Consider the following 12,049-nt stretch of genomic DNA (forward strand, 5'->3'; position numbering starts at 1 on the left):
TGAAAATGTAATCACATGTCAGTTCTAGTATAATATATTTGTCCAATGAATACCCGCTTATCATCTGCATTTCTTCTTGGTGTATCAATTTTAATGGCCAGTAGCGTATATATCATTCGTTTTCTAAGTGTGTATGCTATATTCGTTGTGCATACCCGCTACTTGATGAAACTGTCATGCTATGTGTTGCCGTTGATATAAGCCTTTGAAACGCATAGAATCATTTGCCATCTTATCCTTGAAATTTGTTGTATTGGAAAATGTTTTTAAACAACACTTACTTTGCTAGAGGTCAGTAGATCAGTAGTTGCTAGCGAGGAGTGTGGACATCTAACGGAGTGCTATATCGGCAATACAAGAGGATTATCTGTGCATAGAAGATGCCCATACCATTACTCGAGAGATGTATTACGATTAAGGATATGTGAATTTGCTTACTAATGAAGCTGGGGGCGCTGGCAACGTCTTTTTACGTGTCAACAGCTCAACAGCAATCTGAAGAACTGCTATGCCTCAGTTAGGCCCCCCCACAGGTTTCTAGACTGCCCACTCAGTGACCTCACACACATTACAATGGACAAGATAGTGCTTCAAATGAACTTAAGTTGCGTTTTGTCCGTTTGAAATATGTTATTCCGATCAATATCTGTTACTCTGTCCTGAATTACAATCATGGTAATGAGCCATTCTTGTTTCAGTTTTTAACCGCCTGAAAAGTTGGTCAAAATCCATTTATATAATAACTGCCTCAAAATTATGTAAAATGTCGTGTTGCATTGAACTTGCCAACTTTTTCAGTGAAATTACGATGTATTTTTTGCCACTTTGTGACAGGTGCACACATGGTACTGCTAAAATTATTTATAATCCGTTTAGTACGATTGTGATCATATGGATACAGAGTGATTGTACTGACACAACTGTAAAACTAGACGCGTCATATTCTTTTGGTGTTACTGTTAGTTTTCATATTGCCTTGACGTTGCTGCGTTGTGAGTTAACAGGAGATATCGATCCGTGTTACAAAGACTTGTGCTCTTTTAAACCACATTTTTATGAAAAGTATTTTACAAAATGGGTATTCTTTGTTTTTTATGTTTCGTGTCCAGTACTTTGGAGGGATACGATTTTTATGAAATGGTGAAAGTCGAGGCTGTAACAAGTCCACATGATAGTTTCATCGTATTCCACAGTTAACTTTCGGGAGAGAAACAGAAGCAAATGTGTGTTGCTATGCTGCATTAATTGTAATTTACCATCAGACAATGATTTATGAGATTTAAATTTCGATACAGGCTAGTGTAAACGTTAACATGTCTTTCTTATGATATGTCAGCTGTATATTTCAATAGACATTTCAAAATTAATTCATACAGTATTTTATACATTCAATCCCTTTTTTTATTGTTATCACAAAGCAGTTGTGACATAAAGACAGGGCTCAGCATTGTAGGAACCACTGTAGAAGCCCTTGTCCACTATCGTTAGGTGAGTGGTACACATGAATTACTAAAAACAACCCTATCGAAGGTGAGAAAAAAGATGTAACTTACAGATTAAAACCAACTACTAACCAGAATGTCATGCAAGGAAGACTCATAACTTTTGCACAGGAAACCAAAATTATTGTCACTCTCAACAAACAGACGTCATCTGGAACAGTAAAATTCATTATACCGACGGATACTTACGACAGACTCGAAATTCTTATATTTGTAGTACAGAAACACGTTTACGTGTTACTAATCTCGTTGATTCACTTAGCTATAGTATGAACAAAGGACAACATGCAGTTAAACTCACAAAAAGTAATTTCAGTATTTTGGGCATTGAATTATTCATTCTTAATAGTACCTATTGCTCGATAATGGTTATCATATTCCTACCTTAAGCCTCTTTCCTCTCGAAATTTATTGCGCCAGCAAGGCATAGATACCTGTGAACGCACATGCTCCAGCGAAAAATGATCCTGGCAAAAACAAAGTTGAGACGTTCTGGTCATAGCTTGAACGAACTGTCTCGAAGTTCTCTCAGTGCCATATTAAAATCCTACGTGAAGACTTCACCGAAGACGTAAACACAGTGGTGTACCCCGGAATGTGATAATGTCCTGGAATTTCACGTCCTATTCTGGAAAAATTAGTATAGCTGCCAAAGTCCGGAGACATGGCAGAACTTCTTAGAAATACGGAAGAAAACATCCAACCGAATTAGACGAATTAAAAGCATGTAACAGTTCAATAGACTCGAGGAAATTCCTAACGACTTCGAACAAAAATATACTTCAGATTTATACAAGATATTTAGGCAAGAACTATAAAACTAGAAAGCACGTCGTATTAGATTTTGTCGCTCACAAAGAACACACGAGATGAACAGAAAGGCTAATTGTGAGATCTTGAGACATTACATCGAGTAGCTACAGAACCGTGAACTACATTCAGCAGTCTTACTGATCCATTCCAGTCGAAGGCTCAGACAGGATGAAATATGTAAAATAATATTACACTTCATAAACAACTATGCACCAGGAGCAGACAGTGTAATTGTTGAGATGCTTAAGAACAAGTAGCCAAACAAAAAATAGGTATACGTGAAATAATAAGGATGCCTTCAAAGATTGCCACATTTGGTACACTGATCTCTCTAATAAAGATCAAACAAGTTTTACGTTGGAGAAAGTATAAAAAGTTTGAAAAGAAAAGAAAAATCGCAAGGAAAACAGATTGTCTAGTACTGAAAGAGAGTACCAATTAAGTAAAAGATATGATTTGCAGAAGGATAATGATAGGGAGAAAGTATTGGTATTTAAGACGAGAAGAACAAAAGGTTAGAGTGTAATGACTTCTACATGCTAAAAACTTTTTGTGAGGATAAGGAGAAGGATATCTGTGTAGATGCATGCAAGATGTTGGATAAGGAATATGTGGAACAAGTGGAGATGTTAAGCGATGGGCTTAAGAAGTATCTTTATCGGAACATGACAGCCACAGCATCCACCATGGTGTCATACTCCATACACGCCAGCGAGGAAGGGAAACAGACAGACAGCCTGAACTCGACGCCTGTATTTCGGTACAGCCCTCATCGCCCAGAGGTCGCTCCTCCCTGACTGCAGTGCACGGATTGGCAGCTCGCCGATCCGCTCCAGCAGACAGTCCGTTTATTTCCTCAGCCCCAGTCAGAGTCATCACTAGCTGATAGCCTTTAGCCCTCTTCCGTGGCCACGGTTAACATCAGTCACACAGCACTCACAGCAAATATTCTCTGACTTCGACTGGCAGAGACATTCCTGGAATGGCTTAACAACAACAGGACCAGAAACGATGCCCAGATCGATCTACAGAAATTAGTATGGAAAGCACTCACATTATTTGCTAAAGAATTTTCCAGGACGTGTTAAATATGCCGTAAGTAATACAGTGGAATTTAACGTTGAACCAACGAACTTTGTGTTTCGCAGCTTCTGTGACCAGACGAAACTACAATCGTCCAGCCATAACTGTGAGTTCTCAGATTGCTCTGAGAGAAGGTTCATCACCACACTAGAACGCGTGAAATATTACTTTATTAGCAAATGAATAACAGATTTAATTAATTAACTTCTCATGGTTGGGATTCACAGTCATATAATATTTCTTAAAAGACATCATAGTCGACGTCGCCGTTTATATGTAATCTTTATTATTACGATTGCAATTTCTGCCTTAGGGCCATTTTCAAGCAACACTGCAAAAGTTACATTCTGTCATAATATAGGACTACCTGACATCAGTACCTCTCGTCGTCAAAATGCAGCATTTTGACTGCGAGAGTCCCACAACATCCGATGCGTACGACACTTATTACGTCGTAAAATGTTGTTAAATATGTGCTGTATTGTCAATATTACCAAAGTTCTAATAATCATTCACAAATAAAACCTCTGACACACTTTTTTTGCGGAGGAGTACTGGATAATTTAAAACTGTCTTCCATTAGCAAAGCAACACTTGATGCTCTAATTAACAAACTGTTCTCTTGAGGTACAATGTTCAACGTTTACTAAATTACAAATTCATCGAAAATTGTAACAACTCGTGCTATGATGTTTGCTCGTTCAGAGGAGGTCTGGTTGAGCTCTTACACGCTCAGTATGAGGCCGATGATATACTGAGAGGGATGCGTGATCTTCTGCGTGATCTGCCTCCGATTGGTTATTGCAATCTGTAGCGAGCCCTCGCTAATGTTTCTGGCACTGATTACGAAAGTAGAGCTTCTATTCTACTGAAGAGTGCCTCCACACAGACTCTTAACAGTAACATTTTTGGTTGTTTTCCAATGAATATTTGTTTTTGGACACAATAATACTTTTTTATGATGAATTATTTTATTGTATTCACTTAAGGAGACCGTATATTTTTGTCATCTTTCTACAGTCCAGGAATCCATGGTTCATTGCTAATGTAATGCAATGGAGGTACCTTCATCCGTGCCATCACACCAGCGAACTGAGATCTCTCCACATCTGAGACAGCACGGCTCTAGTGCACTGCTTTTCGCAGTCACGGAATCAAGTGCACGTTCGCCTGAGTGAGTACACCTTTCGTTCAGTCCATGCTTCTGGCGGAATCTAGGGGTTCATTTGCACTACCTTCTCCCCTGACTCGCCAGTTTCCGATTTTTGTTGGCTGAGTTCAGTTTTTGGGCGATGGTACAGGCCGCAGGATGAGGCTGTCACGAAGCGGACGGAAATTGCGAAAATGTCGCAGACGTTCAACACATGTCGCTGCACGCTGACTCGTGTTATATAAAATAAATGCAGTTCCGACAGGACGTCACGTGTGTGCGCATTGTGACAGGAGCGGATGTGGGACGCGTGCAGGACAGGCCGACACGCCCGCTGCACGCGAAAATGGCAGCCAGGCAGGACTGGACGGCTGGATGGGTGGATGGCTGCCTGGCGCAGGAAGCGAGCTGGCGACCTCAGCCGCCAGTGCCACTGCGCTACCAGCATTGCCCGCTGCCGTGGGCTGGCCGTCATCACAGCTGGGGGTGGGGGGTGAAGCCAGGTGCCGCGCGTGGCACGCGTCACGTATGTCTGAGGTCAGCCGCAATCTCTAGTCTCTGCTGCACTTCGCGACCGTTGGGAAATTTAACTCAGACTCAATGCGATATTGGCATACATGCGTCAATTTTCACGGAGATAATCTACACTATGGCCATTAAAATTGCTACACCACGAAGATGACGTGCTACAGACGCGAAATTTAACCGACAGGAAGAAGATGCTGTGATATGCAAATCATTAGCTTTTCAGAGCATTCACACAAAGTAGGCGCCGGTGGTGACTCCTACAATGCGCTGACATTAGGAAAGTTTCCAACCGATTTCTCATACACAAACAGCAGCTGACCGGTGTTGCCTGGTGAAAAGTTGTTGTGATGCCTCATGTAAGGAGGAGAAATACGTACCATCACGTTTCCGAGTTTGATAAAGGTCGGATTGTAACCTATCGCGATTGCGCTTTATCGTATCGTGACATTGCTGCTCGCGTTGGTCGACATCCAATGACTGTTAGCAGAATATGGAATCGGTGGGTTCAGGACGGTAATACGGAACGCCGTGCAGGATCCCAACGGCCTCGTACCACTAGCAGTCGAAATGACAGGTATCGTATCCGCATGGCTGTAACGCATCGTGCAGCCACGTCTCGATCCCTGAGTCAGCAGATGGGTACGCTTGCAAGACAACAACCATCTGAGCGAACAGTTCGACGACGTTTTGCAGCAGCATGGACTATCAGCTCGGAGACCATGGCTGCGGTTACCCTTGACGCTGCATCACAGACAGGAGCGCCTGCGATGGTGTACTCAACGACGAACCTGGATGCACGAATGGCAAAACGTCATTTTTTCGTATGAATACAGGTTCTGTTTACAGCATCATGATGGTCGCATTCGTGGTTGGCGACATCGCGGTGAACGCACATTCGATGTGTGTATTCGTCATCGCCATACTGGCATATCACCCGGCATGATGGTATGGGGTGCCATTGGTTACACGTATCGGTCTCCTCTTGTTCGCACTGACGACACTTTGAACAGTGGACGCTACATGTCAGATTTGTTACGACCCGTGGCTCTACCCTTCATTCGATCCCTGCGAAACCCTACATTTTAGCAGGATAATGCACGACCGCATGTTGCAGGTCCTGTACGGGCCTTTATGGATACAGAAAATGTTCGACTGCTGCCCCGGCCTTCACATTCTCCAGAGCTCTCAACAACTGAAAACGTCTGGTCAATGGTGGCCGAGCAACTGGCTCGTCACAATACGCCAGTGACTACTCTTGATGAACTATGGTATCGCGTTGAAGCTGTACCTGTACCTGTACACACCATCCAAGCTCTGTTTGACTCAGTGCCCAGGCGTATCAAGGCCGCTATTAAGGCCAGGGGTGGTTGTTCTGGGTACTGATTTTTCAGGATCTATGCACCCAAATTGCGTGAAAATGTAATCACATGTCAGTTCTAGTATAATATATTCGTCCAATTGATACCCGTTTATCATCTGCATTTCTTCTTGGTGTAGCAATTTTAATGACCAGTAGTGTAATTGACTTTGTACCCCTGTGAGTGGCAGCAGCATTTAAATAAAAACAAAATTTGGTGCTCCACCCGCAAGAAGTATAAATCCACATATATCAAGACACAAAGGAATTAAAGACGTTAACTGCCGGTGGCCATTGATTTATATCAATGAGGCAAGTTGAAAATTTGTGGCAGACCGGGAGTGGAAATCACGTCACCGCTTACTAGGCAGATACGCTGACCACAACGCCGTTCGGACAGTGAGGTCACGACAACCGCATCGACCCCTATCGTCAGCCCCAAATTCTCGACTTACGCCACCCACTACTGATATATTACCACTTGCCCATTATACTCAGTACTCGTGGTATTCCGCCTATTAACGTACGAGTCTGTGCTTGTTGTGCATCCACACTAATTTGATCATTCACTGTCCTCGCATTAATTATACAGTGAAGCGCCAAAGAAACTGCTATAGGTATGCGCATTCAAATACAGAGATATGTAAAGAGGCAGAACACGGTTCTGCGGTCGGCAATGCCTATAGAAGACAACATGTATTTCGTGCAGTTGTTAGATCCGTTACTGCTGCTACAATGGCTGTTTATCAAGATTTAAGTGAGTTTGAACGTGTCGTTTTAGTCCACGCACGAGCGATTGGGCACAGCGTCCGAGGTAGCGATGAAGTTGGGATTTTCCCGTACGATCATTTCACGAGTGCACCGTGAATATCAGGAATCCGGTAAAACATCAAATCTCCGACATCAATGAGGCCGGAAGAAGATCCTGCAAGAACGGGACTAACGACGATTGAAGAGAATCGTTCAACGTGGCAGAAGTGCAACACTTCCTCAAATTGCTGCAAATTTCAATGCTGGGCCATCAAAAAGTGTCAGCGTGTGAACCATTCAACAAAACATCATCGATATGGGCTTTCGGAGCCGAAGGACCACTCATATGCACTTGATGACTGCACGACACAAGGCTTTACGCCTCGCCGGGGTCCGTCAACACCGACATTGGACTGTTGATGACTGGAAACATGTTGCCTGGTCGGACGAGTCCCGTTTCAAATTGTATCGAGTTGATGAAAGCGTACACGTATCTAGACAATCTCATGAATCCATGGACCCTGCCTGTCAGCAGGGGACTGTTCAAGCTGGTGGAGGCTCTGTAATGGTGTGGGGCGTGTCCAGTTGGAGTGATATGGGACCCCTAGATACGTCTAGATACGACTCTGACAGGTGGCACGTACATAAGCATCCTGTCTGATCACATGATCCGTCCATTGTGTATTCCGACGGACTTGGGTAATTCCACCAGTACAATGCGTCACCCCACACGTTCAGAACTGCTACAGAGTGGCTCCAGGAACAAACTTCTGAGTTTAAACACTTTTGCTGGCCACCAAACTGTCCAGACATGAACATTATTGAGCATACCTGCGATGCCTTGCTACGTGCTGTGCAGAAAAGATCTGCACACCCTGGTACTCTTACGGATTTATGAACAGCCCATCAGGATTCATGGCGTCAGTTCTCTCCAGTACTATTTCTGACGCTGGTCGAGTCCATGCCACGTTATGTTGCGGCGCTTCAGCGTGCTCGAGGGGGCCCTGCACGATATTCGGATGGTGTACCAGTTTCTCTGGCTCTTCAGAGTAGAAAATTCACATTTATCGAAATCAATATTTACTTACGCCTTGATTATGTCTCTCTTAAGCCTAAAGCAATGTTCGTATTTTTATCATGATTTCAGTATGCATCTGTAAACCACATTAACAGTGATGCATCATCTTAGGAGCTTCCAGGAATAATGAGATAGTGCTTAAAAACTAATTGTTTTATGAACATATTTTTCACATCATTAGGATCCGCTCTAGAACCAGGAACTTTGCCATCGATGACGTGTCTTCCGTGTCTCAACGATATAGATAGCAGTACCGTACGTGCAGCTATGTCGGAGGAGCATCCGTTCGTAAGTCAGAGTTCGATGATGTTTCGTTGAAGCGTTTTCAGTAGTTACAGGGGCAACAGTATGAATGTGATTTGGTTTGTTATGTCGCTGCTGCGAATGGCTTAAGGCAAGGGGAAACTGCAGGATTTATAACTCCTAAAGACGTCAGCTCCACTCTACGATTTAATTATCATGGCTTGCTGTTGCGTTAAATATTCCAGAGTTAAACAGGCACCCATTAGAGCTCCGTGCGATGATTATTCACGTTGATCTATTCAACAGAAAAAATAAAACTGGTATCCTAAGGGTATCTTCATTAGGTAGGTTAGGAAAATAAAAAGCGAAAAAGGAAAAATTAGATTTAGTGGCAGTTAGTGAAGTGTGGTTATAACACTCTCGTCTGCTACTGCTTTACCATAGCCTTGAAGTTGGAGCCAGGTCGTGAAATAAAACTAGCTTGTTAAAGCAATTATGGTATAAAGCGACAGAGCAGTGTTACCCTCTGAGAGGAGTTTTGTTACGTTGACCGTGTTCTACCTAACGGAGGTGGCTTATCGGAAGTGAAAGTCAGAATTACGTAAATATTTGAACAGTAACAAACAATATTTTAGCCTAGGTATACTGTTTAAAGAATATTGAAAAGGGTCGCCAGCCTAATTAGGCAAGAGAAAGACTAACGTTCTCGTTTAAGAAAGTAGATATGAGTAACTTTAACGGACAAACACAACCTAGACATGGTCACACGCGAGTGCAATGAACTCTGACACATACATATGTTTACGGTAAGATTGAAGCTAACAGCTAGAGCAGCACAAACAATTTGCATAAATATAACAAATAACGAAACACAGTATTACTTTCAGTGCTTGTTGTTGTTGTTGTGGTCTTCAGTCATGAGACTGGTTTGATGCAGCTCTCCATGCTACTCTATCCTGTGCAAGCTTCTTCATCTCCCAGTACCTACTGCAGCCTACATCCTTCTGAATCTGCTTAGTGTATTCATCTCTTGGTCTCCCCCTACGATTTTTACCCTCCACGCTGCCCTCCAATACTAAATTGGTGATCCCTTGATGCCTCAGAATATGTCCTACCAACCTATCTCTTCTTCTGGTCAAGTTGTGCCACAAACTCCTCTTCTCCCCAATCCTATTCAGTACCTCCTCATTAGTTATGTGATCTACCCATCTAATCTTCAGCATTCTTCTGTAGCACCACATTTCGAAAGCTTCTATTCTCTTCTTGTCCAAACTATTTACCGTCCATGTTTCACTTTCATACATAGCTACACTCCATACAAATACTTTCAGAAATGACTTCCTGACACTTAAATCTATATTCGATGCTAACAAATTTCTCTTCTTCAGAAACGCTTTCCTTGCCATTGCCAGTCTACGTTTTATATCCTCTCTACTTCGACCATCATCAGTTATTTTGCTCCCCAAATAGCAAAACTCCTTTACTAATTTAAGTGTCTCATTTCCTAATCTAATTCCCTCAGCATCACCCGACTTAATTCGACTACATTCCATTATCCTCGTTTTGCTTTTGTTGATGTTCATCTTATATCCTCCTTTCAAGACACTGTCCATTCCGTTCAACTGCTCTTCCAGGTCCTTTGCTGTCTCTGACAGAATTACAATGTCATCGGCAAACCTCAAGGTTTTTATTTCTTCTCCATGGATTTTAATACCTACTCCGAATTTTTCTTTTGTTTCCTTTACTGCTTGCTCAATATACAGATTGAATAACATCGGGGAGAGGCTACAACCCTGTCTCACTCCCTTGCCAACCACTGCTTCCCTTTCACGTCCCTCGACTCTTATAAGTGCCATCTGGTTTCTGTACAAATTGTAAATAGCCTTTCGCTCCCTGTATTTTACCCCTGCCACCTTTAGAATTTGAAAGAGAGTATTCCAGTCAACATTGTCAAAAGCTTTCTCTAAGTCTACAAATGCTAGAAACGTAGGTTTGCCTTTCCTTAATCTTTCTTCTAAGATAAGTCGTAAGGTCAGTATTGCCTCACGTGTTCCAGTATTTCTATGGAATCCAAACTGATCTTCCCCAAGGTCAGCTTCTACTAGTTTTTCCACTCGTCTGTAAAGAATTCGCGTTAGTATTTTTCATCCGTGACTTATTACACTGATAGTTCGGTGATCTTCACATCTGTCAGCACCTGCTTTCTTTGGGATTGGAATTATTATATTCTTCTTGAAGTCTGAGGGTATTTCGCCTGTTTCATACATCTTGCTCACCAGATGGTAGAGTTTTGTCTGGACTGGCTCTCCCAAGGCCGTCAGTAGTTCCAATGGAATGTTGTCTACTCCGGGGGCCTTGTTTCGACTCAGGTCTTTCAGTGCTCTGTCAAACTCTTCACGCAGTATCGTATCTCCCATTTCATCTTCCTCTACACCCTCTTCCATTTCCATAATATTGTCCTCAAGTACATCACCCTTGTATAGACCCTCTATATACTCCTTCCACCTTTCTGCTTTCCCTTCTTTGCTTAGAACTGGGTTTCCATCTGAGCTCTTGATGTTCATACAAGTGGTTCTCTTATCTCCAAAGGTCTCTTTAATTTTCCTGTAGGCAGTATCTATCTTACCCCTAGTGAGATAAGCCTCTACATCCTTACATTTGTCCTCTAGCCATCCCTGCTTAGCCATTTTGCATTTCCTGTCGATCTCATTTTTGAGACGTTTGTATTCCTTTTTGCCTGCTTCATTTACTGCATTTTTATATTTTTTTCTTTCATCAATTAAATTCAATATTTCTTCTGTTACCCAAGGATTTCTACTAGCCCTCGTCTTTTTACCTATTTTATCCTCTGCTGCCTTCACTACTTCATCCCTCAAAGCTACCCATTCTTCTTCTACTGTATTTCTTTCCCCCATTCCTGTCAATTGTTCCCTGATGCTCTCCCTGAAACTCTGTACAACCTCTGGTTCTTTCAGTTTATCCAGGTCCCATCTCCTTAAATTCCCACCTTTTTGCAGTTTCTTCAGTTTTAATCTACAGGTCATAACCAACAGATTGTGATCAGAGTCTACATCTGCCCCTGGAAATGTCTTACAATTTAAAACCTGGTCTCTGTCTTACTATTATATAATCTATCTGATACCTTTTAGTATCTCCTGGGTTCTTCCATGTATACAACCTTCTATCATGATTCTTAAACCAAGTGTTAGCTATGATTAAGTTGTGCTCTGTGCAAAACTCTACCAGGCGGCTTCCTCTTTCATTTCTTAGCCCTAATCCATATTCACCTACTACGTTTTCTTCTCTCCCTTTTCCTACACTCGAATTCCAGTCACCCATGACTATTAAATTTTCGTCTCCCTTCACTATCTGAATAATTTCTTTTATTTCATCATACATTTCTTCAATTTCTTCGTCATCTGCAGAGCTAGTTGGCATATAAACTTGTACTACTGTAGTAGGTGTGGGCTTCGTATCTATCTTGGCCACAATAATGCGTTCACTATGCTGTTTGTAGTAGCTTACCCGCGTTCCTATTTTCCTAT

This window comes from Schistocerca cancellata, chromosome 8, assembly GCF_023864275.1.
Source record: "Schistocerca cancellata isolate TAMUIC-IGC-003103 chromosome 8, iqSchCanc2.1, whole genome shotgun sequence".
Taxonomy (NCBI): Eukaryota; Metazoa; Arthropoda; class Insecta; order Orthoptera; family Acrididae; genus Schistocerca; species Schistocerca cancellata.